Source organism: Tympanuchus pallidicinctus, unplaced genomic scaffold, assembly GCF_026119805.1.
Source record: "Tympanuchus pallidicinctus isolate F22 unplaced genomic scaffold, pur_lepc_1.0 scaffold4, whole genome shotgun sequence".
Taxonomy (NCBI): Eukaryota; Metazoa; Chordata; class Aves; order Galliformes; family Phasianidae; genus Tympanuchus; species Tympanuchus pallidicinctus.
In genome coordinates this window covers 20,589,665-20,613,280 of record NW_026294758.1, presented here as the reverse complement: position 1 = coordinate 20,613,280, position 23,616 = coordinate 20,589,665, and the positions used below count along the sequence as shown (strand labels likewise).

The 23,616-nt window shown below is 40.4% G+C and overlaps 1 protein-coding gene across 6 annotated transcripts in view; it reads right to left on the bottom strand.

Moving 5' to 3' along the window:
* The window catches only part of ZNF462 (zinc finger protein 462), a 90,180-nt gene extending 67,771 nt beyond the window's left edge, over positions 1 to 22,409 (bottom strand). Inside the window, exon 1 of one of the 6 annotated variants that reach the window (XM_052700662.1) lies at positions 21,357 to 22,409. The gene's annotated coding sequence lies outside the window, so the exon portion shown is untranslated. Of the gene's footprint in view, positions 1 to 19,947; positions 20,253 to 20,844; positions 21,006 to 21,356 lie in introns of those variants that run through there. The other 5 variants (XM_052700658.1, XM_052700661.1, XM_052700664.1 and 2 more) reach the window with 5 other exon arrangements.
* Positions 22,410 to 23,616: the final 1,207 nt, after the last annotated feature.

Genomic DNA, 23,616 nt, shown 5'->3' with positions numbered 1-23,616 from the left:
AAAAGCCTTTACAGGGAGGCCTTTTGTGTAACGTGACCTTCAAAGCCAAGCTAATGTACCATTTTTTTTCCCAAATATTGACTTGTTTGTGTATTAGTTACCAAGAAACTCAGAAGAAATAATGACAGTGCTCATTGTTAAAACCTTTCGATTAGCACAAGGACAGAAGAGTTAATCTCTTAAGTTTTCTAGATGTATCACCTTTAATGGAAGTCTATGATTTTGAGAGTTGTCTAACAAATGTCTGATAGATTACTACTGAAAGCTATAGCGAATTAGTTATTGTGAAATTATTATTAATACAAAAACTGGTTATTGTGGAATCATAATATAATTGTGATATATTTTTAACACAAAGTTAGGTTGCTCTAGGAAATGGACATGCTCACAAATTCTGTTTCTTATGCCACAACCGCTTCTGTGGTAACTGCAAGGCTGAAGTATCTAGTTCCTGTCTGTAAAACCAGGACTAAAATTCTGGGTGACCAAAGTGTTGGGTTGTAGTGTCCAGAGGAAACTAGAGGTCTTCTGGTGTGGGAGATTTACTGTCCTTTGGAAATCACAATGTGCAAGTCTGTAGCAGGACAACAGACGTACAAAGTCTGCCAAGGACTACAAAAACCTGTTTTGTTTCTTCTTTTCCTCTATCAAGACAACAGGAAAATTCATGAGAGTAAGGCAGCTTCCCTCAGCCTTGTGCACAGATTCCACTTTGAGAACTAAGCACAAATCACTCTTGTATTTTTAAGCCTAAAGCAGGGAAATGGAGGAAAAAACTGGGAGGCAGGTAACCAAGCATCAGTTCACACTACAGACCTGCAGTCTGCTTTATTATCCACTTGACTTGGATATTTGCTTCTCTGCTATGCTGGGTGAAAGATTCTCATTGTGTGTTCTAGAAAATCTCAAAACACTTTGAGATAAACTACATTGCAAAGTTCCAGAATTCTCACCAGCTGTTCTTTAAGACAACTTACCCCTGCCTTGGCATGAGATAAGGGCAGTCATCTTCAGAGTTCACCTTGTACAACTAGACAGTCGTTCCTGTCCAACTCAGTGGTTAACAGTCTAAAGCTTGTCTCTCAGCACAGCATCTGGAGAGACCACAGTCTTGACACTTTAGGACTTTCTACTGAGTCCATTAGTTATTCCAATAGCACCTAATCTTTTTCCACTATTAAATTAGAAATAAAGAACTATTTATATAGCAAACATTTTCTAGTCTTAGATTCCATCCTCTGCATCTTGTTACAGTTTGGTACAGAGTCCAGATTCCTATAATAACGGGCATAGCCTGGCAAATTAGCTGCTTTTAGCCCTGTAAATGTCACTTCTGAAAACCTCTGAAAGGCGAGAATAGACTATCTGAAAATTTTTGCTGTAAAGAACAATTTTCCAGACTTCCGGTCACTGCTATCCTCAGCATTTCCACCCTTATTTTTAAACACAGGCCAACTTCAGGAGTGAATTTAGTATTCCAAGAGTAGTACTTGCACAGAGCAGTAGCAGGATAACAGTATATCCTATGTGTGCATCTGAGTGCTGCTATGGTCTGGTTAACTGTTCTAACCATTATGAATGGCACCTCTTACTTTACAGGATTGCTGTGTTACAATTCAAGAAAAAGACAAGACTCTTGAAGCCCACACTGACTTCTATATTGCTACTGTAGTAATATACTACTAACATATACATACTATATATACTACTATATTACAGATATAAACTGAATTAGGAGATTTTAGGTGTTTTATTGTTAAATATAAATTAGAATTCTAGAATATCCCAAGTTGGAAGAGACCCATAATGATCATGATGTCCAACTCCTGCCTTCACACAGGATCACCCAAAAGTCAGATCATGTATCTGAGAGCATTGTCCAGATGACAGTGCTTGAACTTGGCAATCTCAGTGCCATGGCTGGTTTCCCTGGGGAGGCTATTCTGCTGCCTGACCACCCTCTCCATGAATAATCCTTTCTTGATATCCAGCCTATTAACAGTGTTGAGAACAGAAGGAAATATGAAAAGTCTGTTTAAATCCTGTCAGATACTCTTCTTGTCTCCCCTATGGGATGCTTTTGTTTGCAGTGGAATAGTTCTAAGAGAAAAAAAAAAAAAAAAAAGGAGACCCTTTCTTTTCTCTCTGTGATCAAGAGCTCTGCAAAGGCATGATGCTGGTTTTATCTGTTTGACCTATTAAAGCAAGTTTGGTATTCACTTTGTTCATGAAAAGCCTCCGAAATCTTTTTTAAATACACTATAAAGCCAATGGTCAATGAGACCTATGATTTCTTCATGCTATCTGCATGGGGTTTTCTTATCCTGGTGTCTCCTTCTTCTAGAGATGCAAAAGCAGATTCTTCTGTCTAGATAACCCCGAGGACGTTACTCAGTTCTCTATCCCTCTTACTTGAAGGGACACAAAAGATATTAGACTGAGAATGTAATGATTGTTCAAATAAATGTTCTGATAATTTCCCCTCTTCAGCTTGATCCTGTTTCAATATTTGAGGAAGCCCCCCAGAAATTCCTGTGGTCTTTTAAAAATAATAAATACATTCCAAAAATCACCATTGGCAATGGTAACGTAATAAGTTTGCCTTCCTTAAAGTAATGGATGACACATTGTTCTTGCTATTGCACAGTTCAAAGTCCCATACAATCCAACCCTTCATATCTCCTCTGTTATCTAAGTCATAATGTAGATTATATTTTGTGAAAACGTTATCATTATTATGACTAGAATAGTGTCCTTACTTTCTAGGAACCGTTGATGATCCAACTGTCTTGTATCTTAAGGAATTCTATTGTTAAGAAAACAGTAAAAAAAAAAGAGATCTGGAAGAGGTAAGAAGATAATAAGAAATTCTTTTGCAGCCTTCACTGATAAGATGGCTTTTTGTCCTTGCTAAACACCAAGCTGATGCTGTTCAGAAAGTGCTGACTTTCAGACTCATTTGGGAGAATACTCCTTGATTTATTTGTTGAGAGTTGTGTCCACCCAGGAAATTTTTTGTCTTGTTCTCACATCCAGATATTATCTGAAACTTCATTTAACTCTTTGCCAACATGCTGTGTGCATTCTTGGTCACCGTGCCCAATATCACTTTAGTTTAGTTGTGGTGTAGCAGTGCCTCAATAACAGAGGCATATAAGCTCAGCCACTGTGCAACCAGTGTCATCGCTTCCTCTCTTCAGTAGAAATTCCTCTGTGTTAAAGCAGCTGGAAACCCATACTGAATGGCATGTTGGGTCAAATCCATCATGGCTCATCCATTGGGACTGCATTTAAGTCCTTCCTTAGAATAAGAGAACTTTCACAATTGCTTTTGGATTCCATACTAGGTGATCATTGTGGCCTAGATACCACATATTTAAAAATATCAACACAGGCTTCCTCTCAAGGAGTCAGATGACTTTCTGATGTGCTTTTCTAAGTGGGCTTGTAAAGCATCATCTTCACCTCCAGTGCTTAGTAGTGATGGACTGTATACAACTCTTCAGAATTCATATAACCTTCTAGACAGTATGTTGAAGAACAAAGGATGGAAGACACATCATGAATCACCAAGACAGATACTGTTACTACACATACAAGTCTCAGGTCCATGAACTTAAAGAAAAAATGGCATGCTTGCTAAAAAATACAGTGCTATGGGCCCCTGTTTAAAGAAATGCCTAGTTTAAAAAAAAAACAAACACAACCTGATTACATATGAAATCTCCAAATAACCAGAAACATAACTACTAGTAATTCCTAGTTCCAGTGACCAAACAGAAAGGTAACATGCACAGATCTAACCATAACACTGATGTAATTCCTACTCTCCTCCCTTTAAAGGATTCATTTCTCAACTGAAATCCCCCCTTGACGCTGGAAGTCAAATATTATAGCACTGGAACATGACGTAACCCTCAATTCTACTCACTTATCAAAAATTCCTGTTCTGTTCCCTCTCTTCTCACATTTCCTTGGCCTCATTATGCCTTTAAAATGGGAGCTTGGTACTAAAATCCGACTTGGGTTAATTTGGCTATGACAGCTTGACAGCTGGAGCAAGAGAAGCAGAAGGATTCTTCCAAGCATAAGATGATTCTGACTGTCCCATTAATTTGATCAGCCAAGCTCTCCCTATATAAAAATCCTATCAGGAACACAACTGAGGTATTCCAGAACATGTAGATGAGTTGTTCATGGAAAGAGAGAAAAGGAAAAGAGAAAAAGGGGAAGAGGAATGACAGAAAACTCTGAATTCCTTCATATACAGAAAATATCTTTTATCATTTTTCACTAGCAGGCCAGGATTTAAGTAGTCTTTTACATAACTCTTTTACATTAGATTTGTTCCCATATTTGAACCCTGATACATTTCCTCAGCTTCCTAATAATGAAAATGTTATAAGTAGGCTACCAAAGAGAAAATACCAATAGTCCATTGCCACATTTTTCTATTTCAAGCTTGTCAGCCTGCCAATGCAGAGAACTTCCAGAACTCCTGCTTGCTCTCTTCCCACAGAACACAAAGCAGCATATCCCTTCAGAAGCTCTATTCAACCTCCCTCTCTTTGCTACCAGCCCACATCTTTGAGACAATGGATAAGAGAAGACCTCCCTCCATTCATTTGCTCAGCCTGCTGAAGCATCAGATCCATCTGATCTTTCAGAAGCATTATCCTTTGTTCTGGTCAGGTTGCATAAAAAGCTGCGCTTGTGTCAGTCCCTGGAGCAGATATTTTTTTCATGACCAGTATGATTACATCTCACACATCACATTGTGTCCATCTAAAAATGTTGTGGTTTGTTTTTGTCTAGATGCAGTAGGTTCTACAGAAATACCATTCAGCCTTATACACTAAGGAAGGGAGACTATGCAACATTGTCACTCCATGTATACAAATCAAATAAGCCAAAATATTCATATCCTTAAAAATGACATAGAAGACAATTATGTATTCCAAGACATCCCACCACTTCTCTGCAGGTTTGTTGTTTCCCATGCTGATAAGCAACAGCAGCCTTTACAGGTTCCGATGCCTTAATTCTTCCTACATTGACTTTCTAGGCTGGCCACAGCAATTCCCACTACTGCTATGACATACCTTTGCCTGACATTCGCACCTGAACTGCTCGCAAGCCATCTGCAACTGAAGACACAGGTTTGCCACTGTCAGGTTGTATGAATAAACAGAGCAACACGTCTGGTAAGCAGTTCAGATTCCCAGATTGACAAAGAATAATTAATCACCACATCTATTCATACAGTCATGAACTGTCAAAAGGTTACAAAGCACGGCTTTTATTTTCCCTTCCCCCTCTGTTACCATTATGTACACTACATATAAAATCGTTACCGCACTTTTTTTTCTTTTTTTTTCCCCGTAGGGCATAAGATCAGTAGGTTTCGCCTGTGGATTTTTCAGGATGTCAGTTTGTCAGGTTGCAGACTCAACTTTTGCCTAATACTTCCAAATCTCGTTTTTATGCATAGGTGCAACTATGGATGCTATATGGTGTACGATACGCGAGGTAAAAGGTTGAATCTCTGTTTCTGTCCTAGCTAGGATTTAAGCAGGGCAAAAAAAAAAAAAAAAGTTGTTCCATGGTTCCATGGTTTGCAATTAAAAGAGGGGGGAGGGATGAAGCAGTCCTCCTGCCTTTAACTAAATCTCATCTAATCTTTTCTCACAACTATAATACCACTCCAAGTGCTTCACTCCCTTCACTCCCCGACTTCAGCTTCACACACAAAGCAAAGAGAATTACTGATATAAGCCTTCTTTACAAATCTGAAAAAATACCTAAACAGGTCTGATTAACAGTGCTGCATTTGCGATCAGATTCAATACTGATTCATCAGTATCATTGCAACTGCCATTTTTAGTAAGTACAATAACCCAAAATCCAACAGCACTATATTATTTGTTTCATAAAGGCTTTGACATTCCTTTTATTATCCCAGTCTTGCTTTAGCACATATTTTATATTAGAATGCGTTCCAGGAAGCATATGGCAGTAGAACTAGGTCAACCATTAACCAAATAACAGGAAGCTACTCTGCAGAGCACACCCTTCAAAGCTTGCTTAATGAACTAGCTCTTCAGAATGTGTCCTTCAATAAGGTTGCAACTAACAGTTCCACAGGATTTTCTTTAAAGTCACAAGGTCATCCAGGTTAGGCAGTTCCTAGACATGGCCTATTCAGAGCACACATCTCTAAGTATAAAGGCAGCTATCTATGTCAGATGTTCAGAGATGAAGAACACTCCATAATCACTGGACATCAGTTCCAGTGCTTTCTTCGTCTTATGAGCGAGCAGAACCCATCTCCCACAGTGTCAAGTAAGAATGCAGGAATTTGCCTTTGTAGGGTTTATGGGGTACAATATCATCGTAAGGTAAAGAATGGTAACATCTGTCCACCTCTTCCATGTTTTCTCAGCTGAGGAGAGCAAATTACTTTCCACATGAGAGTTAAATCCAAACACATATTAGTTTTGCAAAAAAGGACTATTACTAAGGCTTGCAACTCAACATCTAACTAAGTTCTTCATGTTCTGTTTTTCCCTTGTTCTTGATGAGATACACATAGTATTTAACATCATCTGCCAAATCAAGGAGAAAAAAATTACCATAATTGTATCTTCATTTGTTCTCAGTCTTACCAGTTTTTTTTTAAAGACCAATTTCTACATCTTTGAAGAACCAAAAAGGTATAGGTCTGAGATATAAGTTACAATGCCCCTGAACAGCATGAGGTATCAACAACAGACTAACCTCAACATGGAGGTTAGATGAAGTTCTGATTCTTATTTTTATATTGATAAAGCAGAAGAGATGGTCTGATCAAATTATTTCTAAACAAATAAAACACAGAAATTGCCAGCACTCTACTTGAAAAGATTTTTGCTTAGAACAGTCAGTGATACTCATTGAACAACTCTTGCTGTAAGTCCACACTCACATAACCGCAAAGCACTATCGACTCTTTAAACTCAAAATCAGTTACCATCAAGCTTATGACTGCTGTCTCAGGGTATTAATATTAATCTTCTGATACTCTCAGAAATAATAAATACATATGGTTGACTTACGTCTTTCTCCATAGTCCGTGAGGTTTAAAAAAAAAATTAAAAAAACACCAGATTTTGAAGGCAGTTAGTCAAAGCCCCAAAAAACCACCCCATCTCTACCCATTTTCATTGGCTGTTGTAGGCATGTTTCTCCACCTCTTGTAACGGGAAGATGTGTCACGTACATCTTACATACATCACGTACACGTAAATCTAGAGTTTCTCCAGAAGCTTTTGTCCATCCCTGTGACACCAACAAAAAAAAAAAAAAAAAACCAAACTAAAACTACAGAAACAAACAAACAAACAAACAAACAAAAACAACACCACAGCCAAGTTCAACAAATATTATCCTACCAGTGTCTCCAAAATTGATAACTTCTCTGTTACATGATATTTATGAGAGAGGACCTCAAATCCATCTTTCTGGTGCTAGAGCTTGCTAGAATCAGGCAATAATTCCATTTCCTAGTTATAAGACACAGGAAATGATGAGGCATCCATGATGACAGAGAAAACAGTCAGTGTGTGTGATCATATGTCCCTGCAGATTGCTTTGTATCTTCGGCGACAGCTCCTTGCTGAAACAGGCTAACTCAGTGGACGACTGCCAAGCATGCTGTGGTGAGATTATCATCTTAGTAGTTATTTATAATAAACTATCTTCAGCAAGTAGCACCTTTTGGGGTATGAAAAAGTCAAGGACACTGTATTTTCTTTACACTATAGAGATGTTCTAGTTGTAGTGAGAAAAGGTGTAGACAAAATTTAGCAGTATTTTCTTTTGTCTGTGCAAAAACACTTCTAATGAGCATTCTCCAACATGCTCTAGAAATTGTTCATCATCACTGGAGAAGCCAAATAATTTTCAGCGTCCATAAAATGAAACCTGTAAGAGAATTTACACATGCAGAGTAACTACGTCTTTGAAGAATTTTATTACTTTAACTGCATCCTTAATATTTCTGATGCTTAAAGAGCTACTACAACATGGAGTTTTCTATGCAATCAAAAAAAATTTCTGCCTAAGAAATGATGCTCAACTTTTACATAATTCTTCAGTTGCATTTTCTTGCAAGAACACCATGGAGAAGCACTAGACCTGCATAGCTTCAATCAAAAAATGTGCTGAATGGGGCCAACGGAGCAAGGAATACCACTCAAGGGTGAAGTTACTGTATAACAGAACAGTCTTCACACACAAGACTTGTTTTATATCCATCCCCTCCTCCCATCACCAATTTGCAACTGGGAAAACATACCTGTGGGCTGACTACTCCCAGACTACCACTCCAGTTCTTAAGAACATATGAAGAAAATCATACCTTTGCAGGGCTACCACAGAACAGCATCTAAGACAAGGATTCATTCAAGGGACACTGTAATATTATTCTTTGAAAACCCTGCTGAACACGCAATAGAAATCATGAGAGCTCTGATTACAAAGTACAGCTCTCCCATGCCTGTCAGGAAACAAGCTCTGGTCTTCTAGATATTGCCAGGTTACAGGAAGATGTCTACAAACATTTGGGTGGGGGGGCACAAAAATAACAACAACCACCACCACCAAAAAGAAACAAGGAAAAAAACCATCAGTCTGTGACTGAGCTGACCGAAGACAAATCACTAGATGTTTAAGATTCAAAAGTCCATAGAATGCCTGGCAAACATATGTGTAAATTCTCTTCCTGGACAGTAATTTAACTGTTTGGCACTTAAAAATGGTGTCATAGTAATTTATCACTAGTTTTAACCAAATGGGGAAAAAGAAATTCTAGAAAGATATTCCTGCTAAAAAAGAAAGCAGAAACAATTATAATAGATTTCTAATCATTTCATGGTCATTGCAGTTTCGAAGACTATGCTTTGTCACTTGCAGTATTTCATACCTTTGTGTGTTTCTCAGCTGCAGTACAGTGTTCTGAAATGCTTACAGCTTTTGAACACACTTTGTCTGCCTAGAGCCTAAAGGATCTACAATGAAACTTCATCTGAAGCTTGGGACTTTCACATGACTGAACTCTTCCTCCAGATCTGCTCAGCCCTTCAGCTCCTCCCCAACCCCTTTTAAAATCCATCAGACATGCTTTTGGAGAGCACTTTGCCTGTCTAAAACAAACAAACAAACAACAAATAGCTTCAAAAAGAGAATGAAATGAAACCCTACTGGGCTGGAGTTTTCAGATGACAAAGTAGAAGATAATCATTTAGCACCAAGTATGAAAACAGCATAAAGAGACAAGATGCACGGGGAAAAAATCTATTTAGGCTTCCTGCACTGGCATGAAATGGCTGCTTTCCTTCTTACTGCCAGCTCCCATGCTTCATGTTGACATTACACATCCTGTACTGTAGATCCACCCCCATGCTGATGCTTGCCCAACAGAATTATCTCCTGCGTCACAGCAGTGGTAACAGAACTGCTGGCTCTGCAGATCTGAAAGCACCATTTCAATGCTTAATACATGCAGCAACTGGACACATTACTAGATATTCTAGATTGGTTTGTGGCATTCTCAGCACTGTATTACTTGGCTGAACCTTCTGCTAACCAGATGGTCTGTTCCTCCCTTGGGACCAAACCATTAAACTTTATTTTATTAATTTCTACCAAAATGCAGGAACAGTTTATTGCACTTGTGTCTGGTTTATCTCCAGCAGGGTTGCTAAGATGAAAATGACCTAAAAATAACTGGAAGCGCTGCTTCAAACCAACAGAGAACAAGACCTTTTGGAGTAAATATTTAAATGATCTGCCAGATAAAGTACCAAGGTACCGTAGTAGATAGCAACTTGCATTATATACACATATGCAAATGTACCCACTCCTGTCATAGTAAAAGGGTCTAGGTTACATTTTCCCTGATCCAAAGCACCTCTGTCTTGAACAAGTAATTACCATATTAGTATTTATTAAAAAGCTTCCCTTAATGGCAAAAATATGTGGAAGGTCATGGCTTCCAAAAACACCGGAGTTAGTGATGAGGATCCAAAATGCTTGAGAATCATCTAGAGGCAGCACAGCAACCCAACTGTTCTCAGTAAAGAACCCTGAACTTCATATGTAACCATTCTTCAGGGACATGCCAGCGTTAGCTGAAGTCAAACTTAAGTTTTTATGGCAAATTTTCTCCTTGTCAATATATTAAAAATTGAGAATGAAAGAAAAGGAGCAAATAAATGAAAGTTAAATAATTACCTACTGAATTAGCTCCCATTAATGCTTGCAAATCAGCTACAACCATGCCATCACGAACAACAATAAATGAACATCTTGTCTAAGTAGGAGGTAGTTGTTGAAAGCTGAGGGCATCTCCTGTGCAAGATGCGATTTCCAAGTGCTTTCCTCAGAACTCCTAAAGAATTAGTCTATGTTGCTGAAGATTTAATCTTCGGATGTTTATTCATAGGAGTAACCGCAGTGAAATTCAAAATCAGATCACAGGCACTATTCTAATGAATAGGCTATTACAGGAAAAGGGCTTTAGCCCCCATCTTCTCTTATCTGCCAAATTTAGTGCATTAACAAGAGAATGCAATGCTAGATGAAGTCTGACCTATTAATAAAGCTTTTGTTAACATTCCTAATAATGATAGGCATTATTAAATAAATAAATTAATTAATAAAATGCACATGCTTGCACACAAAACAAAATTCCAGGAATGTAAGAAGAATCTTGTAGAAGCTACAGTTTTACTGCCTTCCAAAGAAAATAGGAAGCCAATTCACATAAAATCTAACCATAATAAATCATTACAAATGGTTCTCCAGGGCTACCACTACAGTGCAGTTCTTCCAAAGCAAGGCTGGAGTCATAGCTCAGGTTGCTGTGAGCAAGAGGCAGTCCTCTCAACCCAAAGCTCCAGTCTCTGTAGGGCTGGGATCTCAAATACATTTAAATAGGGCAGCACTACTACTATCAAACTTCCTACATTTCACTAACTTCTGATGTGGAAGGAAGGAGATGACAAACCGTCTTCTTTCATACCACTTGGGCAACTAAACAGTATTTTGGTCATTTAATACTGAAATTCTTATTTAGACATGAATAACTCTCCAATCTGGATGTCAACAGATCAGCAAGCACTGCCTTCAGCTCATAAGCAGACTGCTCATTTCACCTGTAAAGAGGATTAGATGTCTTCAGTATATCAAGGAAACAAGTGTATATGCAGCATTTTAGCTCCATCTATCTTTAAAATTTCCCCAAAGAGAGGATTTCTTTAATATCCCATTTAAGTTACTACCTCATCATCATATGACTGCTCTCCACTGCCATGACATACAAAACTTCAGTGTATGGTAACAGGCCCCCCAGAAAGTCATTCCACAACCTGAAACATCATCTACCCTTCAAACACACTAAAAATAGATTGCTCACCCCCTTGAGGTCTCAGCAGCCCATCTGATATTACAGTACAGTATTAACAAACGTATGTAGACATAAATTCTTAAAATAAATATCTTCAGAGATATGGACATAACACCAGTAAGCAAATTATGTTCCTGTGAACCGCTGAAGTAACATGGGTGGACCTGTGGAAGCACTCAAGAACCATGGGGGGCAACAAGCGTTTCATGCTCGTTTTGCAAGAGAACACCACATTCAACCTTTGGTCAACCTGCCTGTCACCCTGCCAACCAACTTCTGACTCAAGGCTTTTGATCTCAAAGACATTTTCTGAGTGTGACTTCAGCATTTTTTAAATGTGGCTCTTCACGAGCGTAACACGCAGAAGTTCTTGTATTCTAACCTCCTCCACCACAAAAAGAGAGCAGTGTATTTGCAGAGTGGATGTGGAATGGAAAATTCATTGTAGTATGTTATCATCTTTGTAATCTGATCATTTAAATATAACTCAGGTTTACTCATACGTTCACACAGCTGGGAGACCCAAATACATTGACTCACTTTTTCAGCAGCTCCAGTGAGTAACACAGTTATGCCCTTGGAGCCAAGGATTTCATACAGTCTTATAGGGTGTGGATAACCTGGCAGGAGAAACCTGCATGCTCTTGAGAAACAATTGCTTCTCCTCAGCCTAACGGTGGAAATGCACCATTGGCCAGCACCACCAAAGTTTCAAATGTGAATCCTGCAATCCTAAAATAGAGAGCCATCATATATGCTGATTCACACAGTAGCCTTCAGTCGTATTTACTGCTGAAGGCCTGATAAGTTCCTCCTCTCCCCAAGTCTTGGTGCTCTTGTGCACAGGGCAGTTTTACACCATATGCTCGATCACAGACAAGAGAACTTGACCTCTATACGACCTGACATAGTTGAAAGCTGATACGCTTTCTCTCTACTTCCCTCCCCCATTGAAGATAAAAGGTCATTTAGACCAAAAAGTACCAGTCCGGACTGACTTCAAGTTACATGAATTCAGCTTTAAGGATGCGCTCCTGGCCAGGACCCCAAACCCTTTCTTGTAAAGCTGTAAGCTATGGCCATATGAGAGGGCAGAGACAATTCAGCAGTCAGGAAGCTAATTAACAGGGCTGAGAGCTGTCTGGCAGCTCCAGTTTTCCATCAGCCATTTGTTAACATTTTTACACTTGTCAAGTTACTTAGCTGGGCATGATAGAAGCACAGCTTCAGGGCCTACGGGTGCTGCAAAGTCCTGTTTCCTGCAGCCAAAGCTACCCAGGTGCATACAAGAAAGGGAAAAACTGAAATGTATGATCAGAGCTTCCAATCAAATAAAAAGATAAATCATTTCCAATTTGTTCATGTTGACATTTATTTATGTTTCTGACAACACTGTTTGTCACACAACACAGAAGAAACTGTGATGACTTCTTATGTCCATTTCCTTCTCAGACTTTAGTGCATTAGCAACTTAACTAAGCAGATACTATATAATAATATATAAATATTATATATGTAATTATATATATAATTAATTCCTTCTTCCATACTCACCATAAGCAGCAACATACCTAAGAAAAAATGATCGGTCAGAATGAGAGCAGTGACACAATAGCAAAATGGAAGGTATCTCCAGTTGCCTTCTCCATGTGTTTGCAGATCTGCTCCAGTCTCACACCAGAACCGCTCCCAAAAGGAGAATTTTCTTATCTACACATGGTTTTGTTTCAACATATCACCAGAATCCATCACCAAGGTCTTAATTTCAAATATCACTGCTAAATCCAAGAGGGGACGAAAGGGGGATGAAAGGAGGAGGAAAAGGGGGAGGAAAAGAGGGAGGAAAAGGGAGTTGTTGGGTAACTACCAATGATGCAAGCAAGATGCCTCCACCAATCCTGCTCCCAACCTGAGCTAAGAATTGTGGACTTATCTGAACTGTCACTTTAATATCAAGCAAAGGAAAATAGAGAGCAAAAAAAAAAAAAAAAATACTTTTTAGGATCATAAAATATCTGAATTCTGGCTTTTGGACTACAGGGAATATTTTAGTAATGATCACTTTTCCAGAGAGACACTGAAGTCTTCAGCAAGTCAACCAACTGTCAAGTTTGTTAAGAAGGTAAATGCACTGCCCTGCATATCAAACTCATGTTGAATCCTAATTTTCCTGCACATGTAGTCTTTATCTACTCTGTTTATTTGTAAGGCAGGAGAAAACTCCAAATATGGGCTGTTGGAGCACAGGTTCTGAGTGTCACATTCGCCCAGTATTCTCTCTTCCTTGCCAGCAATGAGAGATCTAGGGACAATGTGTGGGAGGTATGTGTTTGCCTGATTCTTGTGATAAGTAGCTATCTTATTTTGAAATATTTGCATGACAACAAACCAATCCAGTATGACCCATCTTCTTCCCAAAAGGAATATCCTGTGATGCCTTCTTTCCATAACTAATGGTACCACCCTGAAGCAGCACTGTTTGAACCTTAAGAGCTGAAAGTGAGAAGGAAGAGTTTGCTCACTCAGGCAGTGCAAAGCCCCTATTGTCCTATAAGGCCACGGAAACAGTGACCACATGTACATCAGAAGATTCCATTTTTAGCATCTTTCAAAACAAAGTCTTCTCTTTCACATTATCACGAGCACACTGAATCCTCAGTCTTCCTATATCATTCTCTGCAATGTCTGCTTTGTTTTGTCTTGAAAAATCATTCTCCTGCCTCTCTACCCCACGCAATTTCTCTATTAGCAGCAAATTTCCACTACACATAATTATGGCATGCCTTAGCCTACTTTTCTGTTTGCTGAATAGCTATGCCTATTTTCTACTAGTGCTGATGCTACCACTTACTTTTCCTGACACTCTAATCCTTGTATCCTTTGAAGGCCTAACTTCCTCTACCACAGCAGCAGCTGGGGTTCTCAGGCCCCTTCCCAGAGCTTTTTAATAGCAACAATGCCAGTGCTGAACACCCTACTTCTTAATCTTCAGGTCAGCATAGAGGCTGTACCTGTAAAAAAAAAAAAAAAAAAAAAAAAAGGGTGCCACAAATACACTGTTCAGTTCTGCTGACTACCCATTATTTAACTGAACAGCAAGTTGTTAATTACATTTCCCTGGCATTGGAAGAAGGCAAAACACAAGCATAAAACATAGGCATCCTAGGGAGAGAAGAAGCTAGATGTAAAATAACTCCTCAATTTCCTGCACATTCCCAATTAGACTGTTTTATCTTCCACCATGAAAAAACAAGCTACTCACTTCAACTGCATTCTTGAATTTAACCACTGAAAACTAACAGTAGTCCAGTGAATCCAGGGCTTTCTCAGAATTATTTGTCCTCAACACAGTGGCCTTGCAATGATTGCTGCCCTGATAAGCTCTCAGTAAGTCCTTCCTAATCACTCATGACATTGACGCTGTGCCTACAGCTCTATGCTGACATTATTAAACATGTATTCTTAAAGAGACTGTATTTGACTCCACTCAAGAACAATGACAGCACATCCTGAAATGTCTCATTTCCATCTTCTTTAAATTATCAAACAAGCATTGTTTTTCTTGAGGGATCTTTACCATCTTCTAACCAGTAAACTGTTTCAAGCCACAGACAAAAAAACACTGTAGACAGCAGCTATGAAGGTCCATAACGGCATCAGAAAGACTAAGCCAGAAACAAAGAAGTGAAGATGAAGGAGAAATAAAAGGCACAGCATCACTGTTCAGTCTAGGACTGATGTTCTAATAACGAGTATGTCTCAGAAAATACTACAGAGCAAGCATAACCAATGGTGGAGGGAAGCTCCTTCAAGCAGTGATTAACCAAGGATATTTTAAGATGAGAGCAGTAACAGAGACTGACTCAAGCTGAACAAAGCAACTGTACAACTCCATGCAACTGTTGAACAGCAGAAGAGAACTCGGGAGAAAGAGTAGATGTTTGTACATAAGCCCACGTATTTCAACTATTAGACAAACCAGAAATAAAGATTCCTCTTACCCCATCACAAAACCCCTCTTTCAAACCCTTCCGGGGTTGCGTTTGGACTGCAACATATGGCACAGCTTCATGAAGCTCAAGAGATAAGTGGCACACTTTACATCTTTGTATTCTTCCAGAAGCGGGGAAGAAAAAAAAACAAAAAGCAAAAAAACAAAACAAACCAACAACAACAACAAAAAAAAAAAAAAAAAAAAAAAACAAAAAAAAAAAAACCAACACAAAAAAACCCAACAAAAATGGAACAGAACTCAAAACAATCTCATGTGACTTTTTATTTACCCATATTTTCAACTTCCCAAACACAATTTGAAAGTAGAAGAATATTTCCAAAACTCAGCACAATAATTCAGATTGTATTAAATCTGGTCCCCTCATTTGGAATCTTCTGCTACAGCCTTTTCACTACAGCCAACAAGATAATTATCATAAGTTGAGCTATCTCCCTTCCTCCCCTCTTTTCTTCTTTCAGCACTGGCATACAAGCCATGCTATTTTAACTTCTTTCCTGTTCTCCCAGTTCTTCTGGAACATTTTATTTTCAACAGTCAAATCATTTGGAGAAGTGCCATGCTGAAGTTCAACCGTTTACAATGTTAACTGTGTCTCTGCCAGCAGCTGAAGACTTGCACCAACACCAACTAATCCAGCACTTCTTTCACTAAAAATTTTGAGTTGCTCTCACTGAGGAACTTAAGTATCCACAGTTTAGCAGATATTTAAGCCACGTTAATTCTTACTGTTCTCCTCTCTCCCCTCAAATTTTCTACTCCTAGTAGAGTAAGGTTGGCAGTCCTCCTCAATTCCTATTTCAGTGACTGCTGATTACATCCTATTGGTTCATGTTATATTTTACTCCTACCTGAAGGATTTCCTTTAAACAAACTCTTTCAGATGGACTGCTCGATTAGTTACTACTCTAGAAGTGAACAACTGTTTGAAAAGACAGCAAGCATTTATGTTGATGAAGTTAAGACATTTTGCCAATTAGAAATTCATGCTTGATCATATCCTTTAAGGATATCATAGTAGATGATGACCTTTTTCAACTGAAACAAGTTCACCAGAAACATCATTTCAATTCAAAATAGAGAAATATCCACAAATATGTACGTGTATACACACACACACACATATATATGGTTTTCTACTACAATGCACAGAAAATTCAGCAAAATACAGAGAAGTATAATACCTGAAAAGAGTCAAAGATGGGTCTCCATGGACCATCTTTCCTGTCTGTCAGAAGAGCATCTCTTTTCTCTACCAGCATGCTTCTTCCAGTCACTCAGTTCAGCATCTCACTGGGTGTTTTTGGATAATTATCCTTCTATGACTTTTGTCACTATGTTTGGTTAGTGATAGCTTCGTAACAGGGCGATGTTAATTAATGAATACTATATATCTTTTCACTAATTTCATGGATAGAAGTTCCTTTTCTGCAATTTCCTACTACAAAGCAATGTTCTTCTGCTCAATTTAAGTAATTATCCACAACAACACACAGAGAAAGTGTTAGAGCAAACTGGAGCAATCTCAGTTTATACTGTCCCTCCACATGTTGTTTGGAATTATCAGAAAATTCACAGAACAAAATCATTCACATTTGTTTCTGGGAGCTCCAAATTTCAAGAGACGTCTTTGAGCTTTTTTTTGAAGTAACCTTCCTTACACTGTAACTCGTACTATTATAAGGCTTTGGTTCTTCCCATTTCCTTTCTAAGACTAAAATTAAACTTGTCCATTCCTTGGGGCCCAGAGTAACATCTGCCAGATGTCCAGACATCTATGTTGAACATAGTTCTCCTTCAATACTTATCAACTATCTTTTCAATTATTCACATCTTCATAAAAGTCAATCACAGCACTCCAAAAATGGTTATAAATTTGCTAGATTGAATTGGCCATCTTTTTTTTCCCCTTACTTATGCTTGCTGTTGCTCTACTTTCCATTTCCACTGTCCAGCTATGTATTCATATCTTCACTGCCTGAGCACATACAAGTAAACCAAAAGTGTGTTTTAACACATTCATGTTTGGAGTACTTTCTGGAATTAAAATTTCAAAAGAAAAAAGAAAGAAAGAAATACGATATTTTAAGTTTCTCCTGAACGTAGTTCATTATCAACCTAATAAAAATGTAAAAGGAAATTGATTCATTGTTTAAATATTTTTAAAGCAGTAGTCCATAGGTTATGTCTAATGGGGTTAAGAAAAGCAATTAAGAAAAGCAAGTCTGCATACTTAAGAACAACCTAAGAATGCAGTTTCTGTTAGAGCCTGCACCGTAGACAAGCGCTTGGTGCTCGTTTCTCATAAATCAAAAGCAACTGAATGCCACTAACTGAATGAAGAAAATTTGTGCCTTATGACATGATACATGCTAGTCATCACTAGTTCATGAATTGAAATTATTTTTCTAGATCTAATTCTTACTTGTATATTTATTTGGGTTTGAAAAATAGAAGTCACTCAGCTAGTCTTCTAAAAGCAAGGTGGATTTCACTCTGGGAAGACTGCAGCAAGGACCATCATTAAGATATTATACTCTAACAACAATTCAGACTCATTCTAAAGAAAACTCCCACAGGAGTAATGCCGCACTCCAACATAAACTGCTGCAGTGACGTTTCCCTACCTGCAGGGTGCCTGCCACTGCAGGAGAGAGCCCAGATGCCTTCCCATGAAGATGCCCAATTTAACTTACTCAAACTTGCTCTTGTATTGCCACATTCAAGAGCAAGGCGTCTGCAGGCAGACGATGAGAGGACCTCCCTCAAGTTACAGGGAATTCGTTTTGAACTATGTAGCACAATAATGAGACTGTATCTCTAGTAGAGGAGGTGGATACTTAGGATCTGACCAGACCACCAGAGGTCAGTGAGGACTTTCTCATCATCTTCTGTTGCTGCTGAATTAGACCTGCGCAAAAACTGTGAAATGCATCAATGGACATCATCTCAAAGAGAGAAAGAAAATTAAGTACTTGACCCAACTCCTTACTTTGTTGAAGTGTAAGGTGAAGCAGACCTGAAATATGTTTCACAGGCCACTTCTGAAACTGTTTCAGAAAGATGTCTCAGTACCTTGGGTGACCTATAAGCTACCAGAAGTAACATAATGCGCAGCTGATCAGGCAGTATACTTTCCAGATGTATTAAGTTATGTACTGAGGCATTTATTCCACAGGGGGGAAAACAAATAATAAAAAATTATTGATTTTAACCTTGTGGGAGGCGCATCCCAACTCCAACTCTAGTCATAACAATTATCAAATCTTTCTGTTCTTGGTGCCCATGTTGGGGTGTGCATTGATTCAGATTCACCAATTTCCTGTTCTGTCACTTGTACCTCCTATATGTTGCACATTCCTTCATAAATGCATCAGGACACTCTATATACGAATGTTACCTTTCTATGGAGCTGTGCCTTCAAACTGGGCACGCTTCATCCTGGTATCCCCTTCATGCATTTCAGTATTGTAGCTTGAATTTTATATGCAGCTGCATCTACTATGCAACTGTTGTGCAAATCGAGGCTGGTGGAAAAAGAGCGAGGCCTGGTCTGAGACTACCCAAAATGATTTCAGTTAAATAGGTGGCTTAAGAAAATCAGACAAATTCATTTTCAATTGCTATCACTCTTTAAAGATCTTAGGTTTCCATAATTACATTAAAACTGTAAAAAAAATGCTGCCATAACTTTTCAGGAGAAAATAAAATAAAATAAAATAAAATAAAAGAAAAAAAGAAAAAAAGAAAAAAAAAGATTTTAAGACACCAAAAAAGACAGCTGTGAAAACTGTTTCATATTTTCCAAGAGAAATTATGTATTTTATGATGCTCTGAGGAACCTACTAAAATCTTGCCAATATCATTTTAATGCAACCTAGTGAGTGGGGAGAAATATTCCATCTTAACTTAAAATACACCTAAAAGAAGGAATTCTCTTGAAAATCAGAAGTTAAAAATCCCATAAATCAGGCATCAACAGCATCACCTAGAAAAAAAAAAATGACATTTCATGACATTCTCTGGAAGAACCTGAGCAGCCTCAAGCTGCGTGCACTTACCTCCAAATGCTTTCAGAAATCTATAAATACATGCACATATACACGATTTCTTTGGTCAACCGATCAACCTCCTAAATTCTGTGGTCTTTAACCAAAGAAAAATGTCTAGAAAGGTGACCTCCACATGAAAGCATAAGAGCAAAAAAGCCTAAGGATGTGTTTCTCTGTGTGAAGGAGAATCTGAACAATTTCCTCCAATCCTCATTTCCTGATAGCATGAAGTCAGAGAGAAGACCCATCACAATGTTGTACATTGAAAAAACTGAAGAAACCCTAGGGGAAAAAATCATGATTAAGCCAGCTTCTGCCAGCAAAGCTTCAAAACATGGAGAGGCATCCACGATGTTAGGAGCAGTTCCCATCTCAGCTTTGTCTACTCTCTCTCTCCTCCATTTTCTGGTGGAGCTAGAGAACATGACATGGCTTACCTGACTCAGATCACAGCTCTCTGCCAAACTAGTCACTTCCTCTTAGACATGCAAGCAGCTTCATGAGACAAACAGACCCCCACAGACACACACACAAAAGCAGCTGCAGAAAGCTCTCAAACTTGAAGGTCTTTCTCCTTCCAAACACCAGAAAAACGAATGAAACTTTTCCCGTTTCTCCCCCAAAAGAGGGATGTGAGGGGGGGAGGAATCCTATCAGATCGCAACCACATGAAGCTCCAGGAGGATCTCTCTATGTGGAGAATAGAAACCACAAAGCCAGGAGGACAGGAGGGGGGCTGAGGAGGGGGGGGGGGGTAAGAAGAAGGTTACTCCAGAAGACATAAAGAGCCCTGTGGACTGTGTGTCTGCATGTGAGCGAGAGCGAGGAGAAGCTTTGTGTTGTGGAGCCTGGACTGGAACCAAAGCAGACAGCTTGCAAATGGAGGACAGGGAGATAAAGAAAGGGAAAGAGGGGGAGAGATAGGGAGAAAGCTGCTCCGGGTGGTGGAGAAAGGGACAGGGGAGAAAGCTCCTTCTCCCTTGCCTGGATAAAAGGTAGGGACGTCGGAGAAGTGAGCGAGAAGAAGTGGGCTCCTTCCCATTCCTTTCTTCCCTTCTCGCTCTCTTTCTCTCAAAGGAGAGCAGAAGCGTGTGTAATGGCTCCTGCTCTCCAGCCGAACGCTGTCCTCCTGCGAGCAGCCTCCTGCGGGCACAGCAGCCCCCCAGCCCCGCGCCGCCGGGGACCCCCGCATCCCAACTCCAGGAGCGCGGCGACGGGGGCAGCACCGCCGGTGAGGGACCAGCGGCGAGATGGGGGCAGCGAGGGGACGGGGAGAGGGAGAGGGGGAGAGGGGGAGAGAGGGAGAGAAAGAAAGAAAGGAAGAAAGAGGTCACCCGATTGCCTGGGTCGTGCCAGCACGGAGCTTTTCTCTCCTCCGTGTCTCTCCCGTCTCTGATCCAAGTCCACACGCACAGCACCATCCAGACCTCGCACACACACACATAGCCACACGGGCACCCCCCGCCCCGAAAGCTCGGTTGATATCTCACTTATCTCCCCATACCCCCCCTTTAATGCAACAACAAAAAATTAATTAACCGCCTTCCTCCTCCTCCCACCACCACCACCACCACCACCACCACCAGCACCTCCTCCTCTTCTCCTCCTCCATGCAAGAGACTTCTCTCAAACAAAACACCCCGCTCTCTCGCTCCCTCTCCTCTTTTTTTTTCTTCCTTTCTTTCCTCCTCCTTCCTCCGTTGGCCGAATGAATGGGTTTCAGAGGAAGGTGGTGGAGAGAAAGAAAGAGAGAGAAGACCAAACAAAAAGAGGTATATAGATACACACATGAGAGATCATCTCTCCAATGCCAAACCGGAGATGGGTTTTAATTGCGAGAACTTACAGGAGCGTCCCGGCACTGCTGCTCTTGCTGCTGTCTCCTCTCCTCTTCCTCTCTGCCTAGCTCTTCTTCTTGTTATTGTTGTGGAAGTTGTTTTGTGAGTCTCATGTGCTCCTTGCCAGGTCTCAGCAATGGAGGATCGCCATCTTTCCCTGCTTTCCCCCCCTCTCTCTCCCTCTCTCTCTCTCCTTCACTGGTTTGCTGCAGCTGCAGATGACCTGAGATATCCGTCTCTCTCTCTCTCTCTCACTCACCCTCTGTGTCTCTCTCTGAATAATGAGCAACCAGAGGGAGAGAGAGAAAGAAGACAATCTCCTCTCCTACCACACAAAACGCAAGAGCACCAGGGGGTGCAAGAATCCTTTCTAACAACAACAACAACGTGTAGGGGAAGAGGAGGAAAAGGAGAAAGAAACGAGAAGAAAAGAGAGGAGGAAAAGGCAAGAAGAAAGAGAAGGAGGGAGGTGGAAGAGGAGGGGGGAGAGCGAGCAAACAAGAGAGATCCAGGAGGCAGACAGATGGAGGAGAAGATGGTAGTGATAGAGGAGGCGGTGTTGAAGATGAAGGAGATTAAGAGGAGGAAGGTGGTAACAAAAAGTTAAGGTTTGGGACACTGAATCACTCACGGGCCAGGGAGGAGGAGAAGGAGGGGGAAAGATCTGAAGAGCTTCCCCTTCCAAGCTGTTGCCTTCACAAAGCTTCCTGCCCAGGAGCGCTCAGCAGCTCCTGCGATGCTGGGGGAGCCGCTGGGATGGAGCGCTCTGCTGGGTCATAGCTTTCTTCCAGCCATGGCAAAAACCGGTTTCTGCATGCAGATCTGCCCCTGAGGTGATCCCTCAGACACATCCATCTAGAGACTAATCTTCCCTGAGCAGGGTAAAGAACATAAATGGAGCTGGAGGTTGCAAAGTATAAAACCAGATCTACCACGTGGTTGGTTTTTAATCCCCCTTCCAGCTCGCATTTGATGTGGAGAAAGGAGACTCGAATTGTCCATTTCTGGCACGTATTTTGAAGTCTACTCCCGGAAATAAAGACAGTCATCTCCAGGTTTTTTATTTCTCACAAGCATCTAGGAGAAAAGAGAGCTTGTACTACCGAGCACCAAATCACTTCCTACATTGGTGAGACGTGCAAAATAAAATAAATAATCCCACTTAAAATAAGTTTTGTTCCTTCCAACACCTAGTCGTCTGCTCTTTTGTGACAGATTATTTAAAGCGGAGGAAAGAAACGATCAAGGCTCACAAAGGAAGGTATCTTGGTGATGAAGGCAAGCCAGCAAAGACAAAGCTGCTGTAGTCTGCATTTATATTTAGCCTGGTTCTATTAAGCATTGTGCTTAACTCCTTCTTTTGCGCGACCCCCCTCCCCCCCCCCCCCCCAGCCCTCCAAGCTCCACCACACCAGGTCAGATTCTTTCTAGGGTTATGCCTACCATGGAGGGGGGTAGAGGGGTGGGGGGGATTAGGAGTTATGTGCAGACTCAGAAAATCAATGCACGGGAGTGAGGCAAAATCAATTTGAGTGCAAGGGCATGGCTGGTATTGGAACATCACTGGGATTTCTCGAGCCCTCAAGCACTGCAATTTGCATGGGTGGAAGAGAGACTAGAACCACAGAGCTCCGGTTCAGATGGAGGGGGAGATCCCTCCCCTGCTCCGAGGAAGTTTTATGAGAGTGGTGAAGCCGAGATGATCTTCTTAAAGGAGTCCAGATTTTACTGGCTCTGGGAGAGGTCAGGCATGTTAGAACTTCATTGTCTGAACTCTCCCAGCTCAGCTGAAGACCAAATGCAGAAAAGCTAACGATAGCAATAAAATAAAATAACAAAAATCGGTCGCCCAGGTACTAGTCAAACATTAAACTCATGCTCTCTCCGTTCTTTCCATCCACAAGACCGCTGTGAGCACAAAGCACACAAGCAGGATCTCTCCCATTAAACCTTCTCTTTCTTTGAGCCGTGCAAGTTAATCACTAAACACGAGAAAGATCTTCTCCCTCCTCCTCTCCTCTTTCGCTCCCCCCCCGCTCCCCCCTCGCCCCAAACAAGTGCTGTGAGAAATTGGAGGAAGGATAATATCTGGGCAGAAGGAGCACTGTTGGATTTAGAGAATCCTTCTTAAGGAAAAGGGGAAAAAAAAAAACCATCAGAACTGGAGATTCCTAGTAAGACTACTGGTTTCATGCAGACAAATGAAGCGGACACCTCCTAAGAAGCTGATAAAAGAACATTAAGGAAAAGGGAGGGACTGTCTTTACG